This window comes from Bactrocera latifrons, unplaced genomic scaffold (genome assembly GCF_001853355.1).
Source record: "Bactrocera latifrons isolate USDA-ARS-PBARC rearing strain unplaced genomic scaffold, ASM185335v1 scaffold_589, whole genome shotgun sequence".
Classification (NCBI taxonomy): Eukaryota; Metazoa; Arthropoda; class Insecta; order Diptera; family Tephritidae; genus Bactrocera; species Bactrocera latifrons.
The window spans coordinates 64,076-74,471 of record NW_017537255.1 but is presented as its reverse complement, the minus strand read 5'-3'; the positions used below and the strand labels follow the sequence as shown (position 1 = coordinate 74,471).

Genomic DNA, 10,396 nt, shown 5'->3' with positions numbered 1-10,396 from the left:
ATACTGAGCATCTTTCTCTTTGACACCATGTCTGATATCCCACGTGATCTGTCAAATACTAATGCATGAAAATCCTAACCTCAAAAAAATCACCCGATACATTGGTTATTCATGATCATTTCGCTACATTTTAAACTAATATCGTGCCGCAACCACCGCATTCGCGTGATTTACCTTCGTATAACTTCTGGCTATTCAGCATTCACATGACCACTCCGCGGTCACATTGCAGCGGAAGGGGATTAGTTTGAAGGAAATGAAATGACCAGAGTAGGATGTATGCAAGCGGGTCAATTTGCAATATATTCCTACAAAGTTTAATAGTATATTTAAAATGGAACTGTAATTTATTTGTGATAATACTGGTTCCAAGATGGACGAAATCATCTACGACGTCGAAGTTATGACTGTCAACAGTAATGTGGGAGCCTGGTCGCGTGTGCGACGACTATTTGTTTGATGACACAAGATATTTCGTCTTGCCGTCGTTCACTACCAGACCCATTTGCTTCGCTTTCTTATCCAGTCTGGAGAAAGCAGAACTAATGATGGGAATGATGAAGCCAATGATTTCAATATTATCGGCGTACGCCCCCAGCTTTACACTCTTAAAGAAGGTTGTACCCCTTCATTAAGCTCTGCAGCTCGAATTATTTTTTCCAGCAGTAGATAAGGTTTTGCGCATGATGAATATCTGGTAAGTAAGAAAAGGAAGAAGTCGCTTTGTGGTTAAAATGTGATTTTTGTTCAAATACTCGGTCACAAGCTTCGATCGATCTAAGCAATTTTTGGTAGTCAGTCAATTTGTGCAAAACAAACCATGCACACACCTTTCATAAGCCCATAGAGGCTTTCCATTTCCATGAATTTCAATGACGATTTCGGTTGATTTTTGATGAATTCACGCACAGTTTCGATGGAATTTCCGGTGATGACGGATTTTCATTGGCCGACATGTTGATGGTCACTTATGTCCTCACGACCACTTTGAAAACGTTGAAACCACTGGTGCAATCTGCTACGGGATAGGCAGTCATTACTATAAATTTTTTTCATCAATTGAAACGTTTCAGTAAAAGTTTTACCAATTTTAAAACAAAATTCAATGTTCGAAGCTCTGTTTTCGAAGCTCATTTTCCCGCCGATAACACAAACATACTGAAACTTAAAACGCAATAACTTCAAATCCAATTCATGACAATTGATAAATATGGCAGATTCTAACTCACCAGTCGACCATTAGATGGCACCATCAGATAGATTCAGATTGGTTATTTTGGAACGCACCTTATAGCTGTTCTTTAGAATTTTACGAAAACGAATGGTTTCGCTTGCAACTACAAACAAGGAGCTTAAAATGTCGTCCTACAGTTCCCTTATACCGAGTTGCTGATGAATGCTCTCAGAGAACAGGAGTGCAAGTCGAATAGAAAATCGTTCGGCTGTCTGTTGTGATTATAGCTTCTCGACGTCGAACCTTCCTTACGTTTGGTGGCGTGCGTTTTTTGCTGCACAAAGGCGGGTGCGTATCTTCGCTATACCAAGACAGCGATTCGAGTCGATGTTAAGTTCTCGGAGCGCACGCATGCTAAGAACACTGCAGACATGTCTTCCGTCTGTCACAATATTATCAAACTGGTTGGTGGCTTTCCGCTCCGAAGACAGCCAGCCTGCTTAATGAATTTTCTTATATAGGAATCTAGTACTACATATGACCAAATTACGGACCCCGGCGAAGTCGTGTAGGCTGAACTTATCGACTATTGTACCAAAGATACCTTCTTTGCCCACCCTGGCATTAAAGTTGCCAAGCACGATTTTGACATCTTGGCCGGGGCATCTCTCATAGGTGTGCTCCAAGCGCTCATAGAAGGGATCTTTGGGCACATCGTCCTTCTCTTCCGTCGGGGCGTGGGCGCAAATCAGCGATATGTTGATACACCCGGGTGAATTCCAGGACTCGCTGACTTTGTCTCTCTCCCACCACGAATCTCACACTGGTCACTGTAGTAAATGCGATAAGCCACAGTCCGTGACCCGTCCATTGCATTTCTTGGACGGCGGCGATGTCAGCCTTTAATTTAAAGAAAACATCAACCAGCTGATGAGCGGTTAAGCCATATGTGAAAAAATTGTGTCAGGCCCCTCCCAAGTGAATGGCGATCAGAGAACTTTCCTACCGACAGTGTGAAAATATATGTGAAATCGGATGATAGGCAAACCCTCTTCCCATTTAAAGGTAATGGAAAAATTACAATTATGGGCCTAGAACCTCCCACTACTTCACATTGTGAAAATGGACGAAATCGAATATTCTAAAATGCATTTGCAACTTTCACTTTCTATTATAAAAATGGGTCAAATAGGGTCAATACTCTTATACCATCAATAACCTTAGTCCCCATATAACTATTGTAAAGAATTACGAACTTTCGTGTGACTTTATACCGCATATCCGATATACATATGTGATTATATTAATAAAATTCTTTCTTATAACGTTGTGCTTAAAATTAATTAAATCGGCTGAAAACTTTCCCCAGACCCCATATAACAAACAAGCCTTATGTTCCTGAAGGTACTTCCCATCTTTAATTCTTATAAGTTACAAGAGTATGAATATTCCGTTATACCTGAACTTAGCCCTTCCTTACTTGTTTGCTAAAAAATTGCGTATACGGAAATTGTTCTACGGATAATTGTGAACATCTTTGCCTAAAATCGATTTCGAGCCAGCGAATTGGTTGTATGTAAGATATGTGATATAGTTGTCCAATCTGGCCGATTCCAACGAATTTTTTGAATAAATAAATACAATACTCAAAATACACCTAGTTATTAAATTTCACTCAGATATCTCAAAAACTGTTGGCAGATCGGATCAGATTTTCAGTGAAAAACTAAATTTTATTCATATGTGACCAAATTTACTAATCTATTATACATATGTATTACGGATACTATAGCTTATTTAATGGCGTATTCGTAGATCAAAGCTACACTAAAATAAGTTTCCCAAAAAATATGTTGATTATGTATGTATAGGTATTTTTGAATAAATAAATAAATATATATATACACCACTTTCAAGTACAAATATTCAAACGCACATATATGTATGTACACATACGTATTTATGTATATTCTTAAGCGAAAATAAACAGAACCATAACGTTATCAAAGTGACTCGAATATACATATACTACATTTATTTTCTTTCTTTTGCAATTCTCTTGTGAGGAATTCTCGCGCACTCTCGAGGCAACAGCTGACAGCAAATGCCGCGTTAATGCCATACCTCCACTGCTAGTTACACCAGTGCCACCAGTCAGTACTTCGCTAACTGCCATCGCCTTAGCAGTTGTCGATATTGGTGTCGACACCGAATCATCACCGACATTGGCCACCACGTCCGCGTACGTTGTCTACCTATACATTTTATTACGATTAGCTAGTTTGACGTTTGGTAAATATTTTACATATTCCAAATATTTCCTGCTTTTCGTGTGTACCCCCAACACAGAAAGAGTGTAAAATAGTAGGGGCATTTTGTTGATTGCATTTTTCTATTCAAGCATTTTAAAAAAGTGAAGTTTTTTTGTTTAATTGTGGTGCGTTTGGTGTTGCCACTGAAGTGAACATAATTTTAACATTTCTTCCTCCAAAATTTTAGTAAAATTACATTTCCTTACGTCCAACAAGTTGGTCGAAATATTGTGAATAAGTRCAGTGATATTTGTGGAGAAGTGCTCGTTCGTTCGCACCAATACCTATACAAAGCGGCAAGTAAGTATAATTTTCAGTGAAAAGTTAAAGAAAACGTGCATTTGTTTTATAAAAGTATGTATAAAAGCTGTTCTTAGCGATGAGATGTGCGTGATGGCTGCCCAGACGGTGTATGTATGCCAATAAATTCCTACCTGAAGAAACAGGAAAAATACATAGCTGAGCATTTTCCGTGCATCGCGGTTCATGATTTTTGTACTTTATATCCATACTATACATATACCAAATGCAAATGTGGGAAGTGCTTGATCAGGAAAATATGTAAAAATATGTGTTACTTAATTAGTATGCCTATTATATTTTTAATTTAAATATTATTTTCCATTTGTATTCTCTATTTATCTTAATGAATCACATAATGTGGCACGTGTATTCGCTTTACACAAATGATGATTTGTGCATGTCTACCTGCAATATGTCTAGGTATATACTTTCATATTATACAAAGTGATATACTATGTACATATTTACATATATACCAATATGAGCATAGACAAACGTGCAAATATACAGCAGAGCCTGCTTATTTGACTCAGCAGCACTATTGAATATATTGAATTCCGTTACTGCGTTCATAGGAAATACATAATAAGTTGTTAAAAATAATATACTTAGAAGTAATAAACTCGGTTCACTGATTACTAAAGTATGTATAGATACTTGTAAGAAACAACATCTGAAATCGTTAATGCTCATGTGTGGAATACAATGCTCGCGACAGACTGCAAACGACATCTGTCAAATATTAAAATACACACGTTCTTATGGACGGAGCTACTTTGACAGCTGCAGTCGTGCAGACACGACTTCAGGCCGACAGTTGTCATTCTCGCTAACTTCAATTTAATCCTTTATTTGAGAACGACAGTAGGGCGACAGTAGAGTTGACATTAGAATGGAAGATAGAGAGATGAGGTAGAGTGGTGATGCCACTAATATGTAAAATGTAAAATTACTCAAAGCTCTAACAAACCTGACCTTATTTTACAAATAAAAGCATAAAATAGATCTGTTACATCATTTATAATAACAATTGATAATTTAAACAAATAAATGTACATATTTACCTATTTTTTGCTTAAATTTCGCTTTGAAAAAAATATTAAAATTTCATTGAAGTGCAAGGTATTAGTATGGCCACAACGAAATTGTGTACATGCAAAATGGACAACTGCGTTGTTTCGTGTACATGCCGGCCATTGTTATGTTGCCGCTCTCTTACAAACGTTCATGAAGTACGATTCACAACGCCATTTTCAGTTCACTGTCCTGCCGCTGCAGTCTGTCGCGAGCATTGTGTTCCGCACATCATATTTAAACATTTGTATTCTCCGGCTGTATTGAAAAGCGCTCTGCGGCAGTTTGTGGCGTAAGCAATGCGCAAATATACCATAAATACGACTATATATATATATACTATATTTGTGCACTTTTATATGTACATATGGATTATAAAAGTCAGTCTGTACAAACGTATGATAGGGCAAGGGTACCTTTTGTTCTTTTAATACATGTAGTTTCTACTTTAATATTTACTTACTTTTGTCGCGGGATTGCCACTGCTGCTAAATTGATCATTATAAAATATATGACTACGTGATATGTAGATGAAAATTGCTAAAGTTTTCTAATGAATTAAATTGAAAATATTGAAACGTATAATTCATGACCCCTTTATCTGAATTTTCCTTATACTCTAAACATTTCGAACTTAACTGGAGCTCGGCGTTCCCACTTAAAATATAAGGCAAGTAATCAACCTGGTGTATCGTCATATAACTATAGTAACTAGCCAGTTTTGCAGATCACTTACATAAAAATCTACAAAGTTGAGTGAATTTAAGAGGCCAATCTCTTAAACAAAGCATTGCATTTTGTTGGTACCATTTTATTAGACCTTTACTATTGTATATAAAGACAAGAATTTTTAGAAATATACTTTTTGAGGTCATATTTCTCTACTAAATATTTATTTGCGCTTGTTCAGTTGAATAAATATAGTAGTTAAAATAAGGCCTTGGTCTTAAAGCTCAACTGCTTTACTGAGGGCATCAGCCATAAATAATGCTATCTCTTTCATAATAACTTTTCACATACAATCCATTACGCCCGTGCTTCTTGATGTGAGTCGTTGGAAGGTGTCAAGAAAACTACGCCATTATTCAGTGATATTGCTGTGTTTCAGATTTTTTTTTTTTTAATTAAACCTTTAATTTGGACCCCTTGTACCATACTCTTAAAGCATTTTGTACTAACTCATTTTAACTCCATTCGCCCATTGTCACATTGTGCTATATAATTAATAATATTTATAATTTGTGAATGCAGTGCTGGTTAAATACTTACTTAAATAGACCTGAAAAAACTTCTGAAGAATTCTAGCCAAACTGTAACTTACAGTTCTTCTAATTACACAGCCGTTTCAATGCTTATCAGAAATGAAATGACGTAAAAGCATTAAATGGTTCTACTCTTATAAAATATTTCATAAGTAAAAACAGCTCAATTTAAAATTGGAAAGTAAATGTATATAGTTTTTTTGCATCAACTGTTTGCATAAACATGTTAAATTTTAACATTGACATATAATGACCTCGTTGACCCCGATTAAAAATTTTCAACCTAACGGAATGATGTTGACTTTCAGTATGTCACTTTTAACATATTTGAACATATTATATTGTAAATTGAGGGGATTATTGTAGCAGCGATTTGTTTAAACTTTTATACAATTATATTTGTTTTCAATTGTTATTAAGTTTGCGATTTGTTTCACGTAGATGGCTGTGAATGGGTCAGAGGTTTATATAGTATTGCATTTGTGAAAAATTTTATTAAATACAAATGTGCATAAAAATCATAATATGTCAACCACAAATTTTATTCAATTATGTAAATATTAAAATAATAAAGGTGTATAAACTAAAACATACATTTTTATAACCGTTCAATTATTTTGTGCCAAAAATACAGTTAAAACGTTTTAAGATCCAATAAATCTATATGTATGGTATCAAACTGTTTTTTAATTAAGTATTTTGACTTAGATATAATGTTAAATACATTTACGTACTTAAAATCCCATTCATTTATGGGCGTCATCCATCTAACCAATCAACAATTCTAGAAATGTGGAAAGCAATAGTACAAAGTTATCACATTTATTTTATTTCTTCTGGCAAGTATTCTCTTCAATCAATCAATCATTGTTTTCTAAAACTTGAAGAAATGCTCAATTAATCAACCGCCAAGCCGGAAGTTAAAACTACCTCATCCATAGATCAAAAATGCAAATAGCTGAATACATATGGTATGGTGTCCGATCCTTAAAATAAATTTCGGGCAAAATATGGTTATTCAATAAATTCTTCGTAAAGAATAGAGAAGGCGGAAATGTTAGTTATTCTAAAATGTAAATACATAAAATGGAACAACGAAAAAGCGCAACTTTGAAATTAAAAATACACCATATCATAAAAAAACATTTGCAGCTTTATAAAAGAACACAACAAAATATATCACTTTAAAAAGGAACCAAGTAAAATTTTACCATCATTATAACGAATATGGCAACCGTTTCCTCTTTGGGAAAATTAGAATAACAAAAATATATGAAGAGGTTCGACGATTATGAAAATTAAATTAAAATATCAAATAATAAAGAATTAAAAAATTAAAAAAAAAATTAATTTAAATCTGTGCTATGATTTGAACTTAGACAAAATGTTGATAAATGTTGCAAAATTTTAAATTAAAATAATGAAAATGGAAATAAAAAGTAACACAGGCAAAGTTAAATTCATGAAATTTAATGTATAGATGAAAACAGCTATCTTTTTTTCTTAGTGCAACTTTTTATTATATTTATTGTGACAAAAAAGCACCCAGAAATTTGTACTAGATTCCCCGGAAAAAATGTTTTTTTTATCAAAACCTACCCGTTCCAGGAAAGTTTGGACATATTTTGTCAGAATCAACATAACAACAACAACACAAAGTAGCTCCGGTCCATCTCCGAACGAACTCGCCGTTACTTCCACGGTTTGTCACTGAGCACATTTTCTAAGTTTTTATTCTTCTTCGTTAATGACGTAGACATTCTAAGCGAAGTCAGGTCCTTCTTCACCTCCTCTTTGTAACGGAGTTCAGGATTTCCGCTTCTTCTGCTTCCCCCGGCGGATACTGCGTCCAATATTTTCAGAGCAGGAGTGTTTTCGTCCATTCGAATGACATGACCTAGCCAGAGTAGCTGCTATCTTTTAATTCGCAAAACTAGTTCAATGTCGTCGTATATCTCRTACAGCTCATCGTTCCATCGAATGCGATATTCGCCATCGCCTTTGCCTCTGCACCATATAGCAGGATGGGAATAATGAGTGACTTATAGAATTTGGTCTTGGTTCGTCGAGAGAGGAATTTACTCTTTAATGGCCTACAAAATCCGAAGTTGCACCTGTTGGCAAAAGTTATTATGCTTTATTTTTCAAGACTTGCATAGTGGTTGGTGTTAATACTGATTCCAAGATAAATAAATATGAATGAATAAATTGTAGAAATACTGATAAATTTATTTTAAATTAAATCGATTAACTAACATGTGGAGAAGCTTTAGTTCGTGTGTAACCGAACACTTCATTCCCCTTCCAGGATTAATGTAGGGAAAATGTGTACTTTCAGCTGTTGGATAAAGATTTTTTTTTTTTAAATGTTGCGAAAGAATTTAAGATTCATTGTTCAACGAAATAGTAAATTAACTCCCCAAAATTTTTATCTTATTAACTTATATTATATAGTATGTCATGGACTAATTTAGTTTTATTACTATATTTTATGGATATAAGGTTTGCACCATAATATAAATCGATTTCATTTACTTCTTCCTCTTGATTGGCGTAGTCACCGCTTCCGCGATTATAGCAGAGTTTACAACCGCGCGCCAGTCGTTTCTTCTTTTGGCTACGTGGATTGGTCCTTCCAACGGAGTGGAGGTGTTCCTCTTCCTCTGCTTCTCCCTGCGTCGAATACTTTCAGAGCTGGAGTGTTTTCGTCCATCCGGACAACATGACCTAGCCAGCGTAGCCGCTGTCTTTTAATTCGCTGAAATATGTCAATGTCGTCGTATATCTCGTACAGCTCATCAGTCCATCGGATGCGATATTCGCCGTGACCAACGCGTAAAGGACCATAAATCTTTCTCTCGAAAACTCGCAACGTCGGCTCATCCGTTGTTGACATCGTCCAAACCTCTGCACCCTGATAACAGGAGATATTTCGTCCTGCCCTCGTTCACTGCCAGACCCATTTGTGTTGCTTCCTTGTCCAGTCTGGAGAAAGCAGAACTAACGGCGCGGGTGTTGAGGCCGATGATATCAATATCATCGGCATACGCCAGCAGCTGTACACTCTCATAATAGATTGGACATGCTCGATTAAGTTCTGCAGCTCGAATAAAGCATAAAGGCAGCTCCTTTACGTGCCGTCAAAAGCAGCTTTGAAATCGATGAAGAGGTGGTGAGTGTCGATTCTCCTTTCACGGGTCTTTTCCAAGATTTGGCGCATGGTGAATATCTGGTCAGTTGTTGATTTTCCAGGTCTGAAGCCACACTGATAGTTTGTTGACGGTGGGCTTTAATCTTTCACACAATAAGCTCGATAGAACCTTATATGCGATATTGATCAGGCTTATCCCACGGTAGTTGGCGCAGATTTTGGGGTCTCCTTTTTTGAGGATTGGGCATAGCACACTTAAATTCCAATCGTTGGGCATGCTTTCGTCCGACCATATTTTACAAAGAAGCTGATTCATGCTCCTTATCAGTTCTTCGCCGCCGTGTTTGAATAKCTCGGCCGGCAATCCATCGGCCCCGCCGCTTTGTTGTTCTTCAAGCGGGTAATTGCTTTTCGAACTTCTTCCTGGCAATGGAACGTCTGCTCCATCATCGTCGATTAGGGCATCGGGTTCGCCTTCCCCTGGCTTGTGCGTTCACTGCCATTCAGCAGGCTGGAGAAGTGTTCCTTCCATAATTTAAGTATGCTCTGGGCATCGGTGACTAGGTCACCTTTGGGGGTTCTACAAGAGTCTGCTCCGGTCTTGAAAACTTCTGTAAGCCGCCGCATTTTTTCGTAGAATTTTCGAGCATTACCCCTATCGGCCAGCTTATCAAGCTCTTCGTACTCACGCATTTCGGCCTCTTTGGTTTTCTGTCTGCAAATGCGTCTCGCTTCCCTCTTCAACTCTCGGTATCTATCCCAGCCCGCACGTGTTGTGGTCGATCGTAACGTTGCGAGGTAGGCAGCCTTTTTTCTCTCCGCTGCGACACGGCACTCCTCGTCGTACTAGCTGTTCTTTTGTACTTTCCGCAAACCAATGGTTTCCGTTGCAGCTCTACGTAAGGAGTTTGAAAAGCCGTCCCACAGTTAACTTATACCGAGTTATTGACGAGTGCTCTCAGAGAGCAGGAGTGCAAGTAGAGTAGAAAATCGTTCGGCTGTMTGTTGTGATTGCAGCTTCCCTACGTCGAGCCTTCTTTGTGTTTGATGGCGTGCGGTTTTTTGCTGCACAGAGGCGCGTGCGAATCTTGGCTACAACAAGATAGTGGTCCGAGTCGAT

At 37.0% G+C, this 10,396-nt stretch overlaps 1 protein-coding gene across 2 annotated transcripts in view; it reads left to right on the top strand.

Annotated features, from left to right (window-relative positions):
• Positions 1-3,326: 3,326 nt before the first annotated feature.
• LOC108974744 (protein I'm not dead yet-like) overlaps positions 3,327-10,396 on the top strand; it is a 38,397-nt gene continuing 31,327 nt past the window's right edge. Inside the window, exons 1-2 of one of the 2 annotated variants that reach the window (XM_018942769.1) lie at positions 3,327-3,466; positions 3,674-3,786. The gene's annotated coding sequence lies outside the window, so the exon portion shown is untranslated. The remainder of the gene's footprint in view (positions 3,467-3,673; positions 3,787-10,396) is intronic. The other variant, XM_018942770.1, reaches the window with a different exon arrangement.